We start from the raw sequence: 6,984 nt of genomic DNA, 5'->3' as shown, positions 1-6,984 counted from the left end.
GGTATTGACTATAGTCATCCTCTATTTCTTAGCCCTATTGATGTAAGTGGAATTAACATTATCTCATATTAGCATTTCAGCTGCTTGGTGTGGAGAACTATACCTTATGAACTCGATCAATTAAACTAGCTTTTTTAGGAAGGAACAAGTTAGGATTAGTTGATGGAACATGCAAGAAGGAAATGTATGGTGAAAAACTGTGGGGGCAATGTGAAAGGGTGAATGCTATTATTTTATCCTGATTAATAAATTCGGTTTTAAAGAGTTTACTCGGTGGAATTGCATTTGCTTCAAGTGCTTTGAATGCGTAGACTTATTTGCAAGAGTGATTTGATAGAGTAGATGGATCAAGGACCTATAGTTTACACAAAGATATTGCCACTTTACAGCAGGGTACTGCTTCTATTTTTGTATATTATACTAGTCTAAACACCTTATGTGATAGTTTGAAGTGTTAGTGACTTCTCCCGAAGAAAGGAGGTTAGTACGGATAATGTAACGAGTATGTAAAGCATGGACTATAATAGGCAAAGCCATTACCAGAACAAAAGGTGCAAAAATGAGCAAAATATTCAGAATATCAAAATGCTTTTCATAACCACAAATAATGTATGCAGCAAAACATATGCTATATCCGGCCCCATTATGGGACTCGATGAATAAATTATGGTCGTCGCCAGAGTAGAGAATATCTCTGTAATAAAATCATATCGTATCAGATGGTCATATCAGATCATATCATATCATATGTGTACATGGCATATCATAACTCTACAAAACTCATGTATAGATCGTACCTGTCCCCTCATATTGGGGCACGACGAACAATGTAGAGAAGTCCGTACAATAACAAAATCTAATTCGGGTTCGGTAAAGGAAGCATTGAGGCATCCACGAGTGGAGTAGTGAGAAACTAAATACACTTTAAATTATTTTTGAAACTCGATGGAGTTAACAAAATGAGCTATTATTCAAAAATCAAGACAAGAGTCATATCAAGTACCTTTTGAATATCACTATGAGTTATATCCAAATAGAACACGTATCTAGGCACGATAAAATATCCTTTGGAAAATTAAGAAGTTGGTCATCCTAGCGGCTCTACGAATAGGAACTTCCTTGGAATCATATAAAAGTCATATACTTGTTTCATAAAAACCATGCCAAAAAGGAAGATTAGCTTTATATACTTATGTCAAAACATGACAAGAGAAATAACGATTAGCTTGACATACTTATGCCAAAGACATGCCAAAAGAAGGAATGGTTAGCTTTACATACCTCTTACAGATTACTCCTAATACATCCGCCTCGTCTTCTCTTGAACCTATTTAACATGAAAGTAATACTATGGTTAATTACCTTTCACTTTCCAATTCCAACTATACAACCAAGTCTCCATAGAGGTCATTTCCTTATCCATTACCCTCGACTAGTTCATTACTAGTTTCTAAGTTACCAAAAATTGGACAATATCTTCCTTATAACTTCAACATCTCCGAGATTTCAACTCGGCCAAAATATCAACAACCATACCAACAACAACAAATAGTAGCATATATATAAATAAATTACTTCAACATTACCCAATACAACTCCAAACAACTAGCTCCGAACTACGATACCAAAATGGAGTTCTTAGCCTTTATTTCGTAAAATCTTTTACCATACGAAACGGAGGGTCGTGTGAATGCAACCAGAAGCACCCACACCCCTTTTTGAGTGCTTTCCAGCCCTGCAACATGCAATTAAACCACCCCCAATCTGCAGCACCACAACAACAACACACTACTCGATTTCGATTTATCTACTACGACTTCAATTTAGTTTGTTTCTAACGTCAACCATCCTTATACACTTTTTCTACTTACTGCCTCAATTAAGATATGTAATATACCCCATAACAACATCATAAACTTTAATTCAAAAGAGAAAACTTTACCTTACCCGAAACTCGCCAAAACTTGCCGGAACTTGCCTCGGAATTTTCTTTAGCGCAGCTGAAACTTCGAAGCTGTTTGTTAACATTTTGGGGCTGATTGAAACCATAAATTTATATTAATAAAACCTTCATACCTTAGTAGTGTACCCCATATAATTAATTCACGGAATAAAATCGGAGAACTTACCTTTTTCTCCTTCCAAAATCGTAGTTCTTTCTTCTCTCTAGCTTAAGATTTCTCTTCTCTTCTTCTTTCTAGAACTTTCTTTTGATAAGGATGACGTATGAGATAAGGATAGAAATAAAAAGTCATAAACATACATATATAGGCTACTTTAGGGGGGTGACAAGTGTCAACCCCTAAGTGGTGACATATGTCAAGCCCTAAGTGGTGACACGTGTCAAGCCCTTATCGGGCCAACACATCCCTTCCTCCAATCACGGGCTGCCACGTGGCATGTGGAGAGGAGGTCCAATACTTTTGCTCCAGCTGCTGCCACATGGCACTCTCTCATGCTGCCATATGGCACTTTCTCATGCTGCCATGTGGCACTCTTTTTTCCCCTCGTGGGTTCGTAATCTTATTTTACTTTCCGAACCTATGTAATCCTTGCTACGTAAGCTTGGTATGTACTCAAGTAGCTTAAGTATGTAACATTTCCAAGTTGGTAGCTTATGTAAATAAGTCGAGTCCTACGACTCATTATTCGGTCTCCAACTTCTTCCAAATTCTTATAGCCCTATCTCCAATCTTCCTTGTTATGGGGTATCACATTCTCCTTTACTTAGAGTTATTTAATAGTGTTATAACTTATCCGTTTTACATGGTAACTTCTAAGAAGCTTAAGAACCTTTCAAGAAACTTAAAAACCTCTCAAGGTACAAAAGTCTTTCAAGATACAAAAGTACGGGGTATAACACTGCATTTGCTGTGGATAAAGTTCATGCAAAAATTCAGGAGTTAGATATAGAGATATGACATAAAAGACTTGGACATGTGTCCTCAATAGTACTTGCTAAGATGTTTGATATAAATAAACAAAGCTTGAGTAAAGTGTTTAAGTGCTTTGTTTGTTCCTTTGCCAAAGAAACAAGACTTGTTTTTCCTTCTAGTAGTATCAGAAGCACAAGCTGTTTTGACTTGATACATGTTGATCTCTAGGGATCCTATAATACAGCTATCTTTGATGACAATAAGTACTTTCTAACAATAGTTGATGATGTCTATAGAATGACCAGGTTATTTCTGCTTAATTAGAAGTCAGATGTGTATGTGTCTCTTCGAATATTTTTCCAGTATGTTAGAAATCAATTTGACAAACAAGTCAAGATCCTAAGATCTGACAATGGCATAGAATTTGTCAATTCTGTATGTGCTAACATGTTTACTGATTTGGGAATTGTCTATCAAAAGTCTTGTCCCTATACCCCTCAGCAAAATGGTGTTGCTAAGAGGAAACACAACCATCTGCTAGAGGTAACAAGTGCTTTAAGGTTTCAAGCTAAAATACCTATTAAGTATTGGGGACACTGTGTATTATCTGTAGCTTATCTAATCAACAGGTTACCTAGTAGTGTACTTAAGTATCACGCTTCTTTTGAAAGGCTATATGGCATCAAACCAATGTTGTCTTAGTTAAGGACACTTAGATGCCTGGTGTTTTCTAAGAATCTCACTGAACATGATAAACTAATACCAAGATCAAGGTCAGCAATTCACATGAGTTACTCTAAAGTACAAAAAGATATATTTTATTTGATCTAACTATCAGATCCTTCTTTAAAAGTACAAATGTTATTTCCAGGGAAGATATATTTCCTTTTGCTACTTTTGATAGTCATGCCACACAACATCTGTTTGTAGACACATGTCAGGGGTTAGGAGGAGATGTTCAAGAGTTCATGCAGCCTTCTCCTTTGTCACTCAGAAGTACCATTTCTCCACTGCCTTCTACTGTGGAGCAGAATGCTGTGAATCTTGATTTTTCTAAGGCACTTGATAATACTGAACTCCCAAGTAATGTAGCTGGTCCTAAAGAATCAGTCCTTACTCATTCTTCCTCTAAGGGAGTTCCCCATATTACTAGAAGGTCTACTAGGCCTAAACAAGCTACTACTTGATTGAAGGATTTTGTGTCCCTCACTACCACCATAGATGTGCATTATCCCTTATATAACTATGTAAGATACTCTCATCTATCCCTTTTTTATCAGTGCTATATTGTTGCTACCTATATTGTGACAGAACCTAATAGTTATTAATAAGCTATTAAGAATCCTAGATGGGTTGATGCTATGCAAGTTGAGATTCAGGTTTTGGAAAGTAACAAGACCTGAGAGATCACTGACTTACCACCAGGAAAGAGACCCATTGGGTGCAGATGGATTTATAAAGTTAAGTACAAATCTATAGGAGAAATAGAAAGGTTCAAAACAAGGGTGGTTGTCAAGGGGTATAGTTAGCAAGAAAGGATTGATTATAAAGAAAATTTCTCTCCAGTTGTGAAGATGATTACAGTGAGATATATATTTTCTCCTGCAGCCTCCAGAAAGGTTCAAAACAAGGTTGGTTGCCAATGGCTATAGTCAGCAAGAAGGGATTGATTACAAAGAAACTTTCTCTCCAATTGTGAAGATGGTTACAGTGAGATCTATATTTTCTCTTGCAGCATCGAGATAGTGGCATATTCATCAGATGGATGTCTTCAATGCATTTCTTCAAGGTGATTTGGATGATAAAATCTATATGCACCTTCCCCAGGGGTTTGTTAGTCAAGAGAAGAAGGTGTGCAGACTGACAAAGTCCTTATATATACTCAAGCAAGCCCCAAGGCAATGGAATCACAAACTTACTGAAATTTTTATTGATCTCAAGTTTAAACAGAGACAGTATGATTATTCTTTGTTCATCAACAAATCAATAGAAAAAATTGTAATTGTACTTGTGTATGTAGATGACATTTTGATAACAGGCAGAAGTCTGAAGTTGATAGAAGAGACAAATAAGGCTTTACAATAGGCCTTTAAGATGAAAGACTTAGGAAAATTCAAATATTTTCTGGAAATTGAATTTACAAGGTCAACGGAAGGAATACTAATGCATAAGAGAAAGTATGCTCTTGAGCTTATAGCAAAGGCAGGCATAACAACAGCTAAGCCTGCAGGAATACCTATAAATGTTAATATCAAATTAACATCAAAACAGTATGATGAACATGTGAATAAGAAGCAAGAAGAATCAGATAATCCCTTAGTGGATCAAATAATGTATCAAAGATTGATAGGCAAGCTCTTGTATCTCAATATGACAAGGCCAGACATAGCTTTAAGTACTCAGACATTGAGTTAGTTTCTACATCAACCAAAAAAGTCACACTTGGATGCTGCATTAAGAGTAGTCAGGTACTTAAAGAGGCAACCTGGACAAGGTATACTACTGTCTAGTTGCTCAGATAATCAGGTTACTGCATTTTGTGATACAGATTGGGCCTCTTGACCACTCACCAGACAATCTGTTACAAGTTACATGATTAAGATTGGAAAGTCTTTGGTATCATGGATGGTCAAGAAGCAAACCACAGTATTAAGGAGCTCAGCTGAGGCTGAGTATAGGAGAATGGCTTCTACTGTATCAAAATTGGTATGGTTGCTTGGAATGCTAAAAGAAGTAGAGGCTGAAGTCAAGTTGCCAGTGCAAGTGTATAGTGATAGCAAAGCTGCAATTCATATTACAGCAAATTCCGTATACCATGAAAGGACAATGCACATATAATAGATTGTTACTTCATTAGAGAAATGTTACAACAAGGTTTGATCAAAGTAAACTATCTGCCAACTCAAAAACAACCTGCAGATGTATTAACCAAATGAGTGTATAGAGTTCAACATAAACAACTTTTATCCAAGCTAGGAGTTTTGAATATCTTTGCACCTCCTAGCTTGAGGGAGAGTGTTGTGATATAAAAGCTGATAAGAAGATTAGTGTGAATGAGAAGTTAGTTAGAAGCAAGGGTAGATTAGTCAATTACTGATTAGTAGTTATAACTAACTATTCAACAGATTAGTTAGATAACAAATTCAGTTACAAACTAACCACTGCTATATATACAATAGTTAGCTATTGTAATCAATGAGCTTTGAGATTAATTCAATGAGAGTTCAATAGATGTGCTTCTTCTTCTTTTGCAGACTCCTCACTTACGTTCAGGAAGCATGTATTAGTTGCATAGAAGACATGTTAAAAATAAAAATAAATAAACAACAACAGTACACCCAAGTAAACGACCAAGCTACCAATTTAAGATTAATAACATTAGAAACACGGATAAATGAATTAGAACAAAGACTAATTTCGTTGGAAAAAAAAGAAAAAATAGAAATAGATAACACATCCACACACGGGACAATACATCTAGACCAATTAGAGACAGAACTTATGAATATTGAAGAAAATAATACTAGTCTTATGTGTAATGAAGATAAAAAAAATTGAAACAATAAAAGTACCAGCTATAATTAGAATTAAAGATATAGAAATAAAAAATTTAGCCCTAGTAGACACATGATGCACAAGCTGCCTCAAAAATAAGAAAATACTACCACGAAATTTATTAAAAACTTTTAAAGAACCTCTATCAGCAATACAAATGGATGGAACCTATAATATTTATGATCACTATATTGAAAAGACATAAATAAGTTTTATAAATACATGTAATGAGTTCTACAAACCAACCTATAATACGTACAAAATATTAGCAAGAGACTTAGACATCAAAACCGATCTAGTAATAGGATTACAATTTCTTATACAAAATAATGAAAGTTGTTTATTTTCTAAAGATGGATAAGTATCCTGCAATCTTTCCTAAGTCTTGGATAAAAACTCTCAGATCAATAAAAAATCTTGCGCCATATTTGTGACAATCGTGGCGACAAGAATAATTGCTCTTTAAAAAACTTTTATATATATATATATTGATTATTCGTTTGATGGACGATTATATGACAGAGTTCCCCCAAAAGAGAACTCTAGACAGTAT

Source organism: Solanum dulcamara, chromosome 5 (genome assembly GCF_947179165.1).
Source record: "Solanum dulcamara chromosome 5, daSolDulc1.2, whole genome shotgun sequence".
NCBI lineage: Eukaryota > Viridiplantae > Streptophyta > Magnoliopsida > Solanales > Solanaceae > Solanum > Solanum dulcamara.
This window is presented reverse-complemented; position numbering follows the sequence as displayed.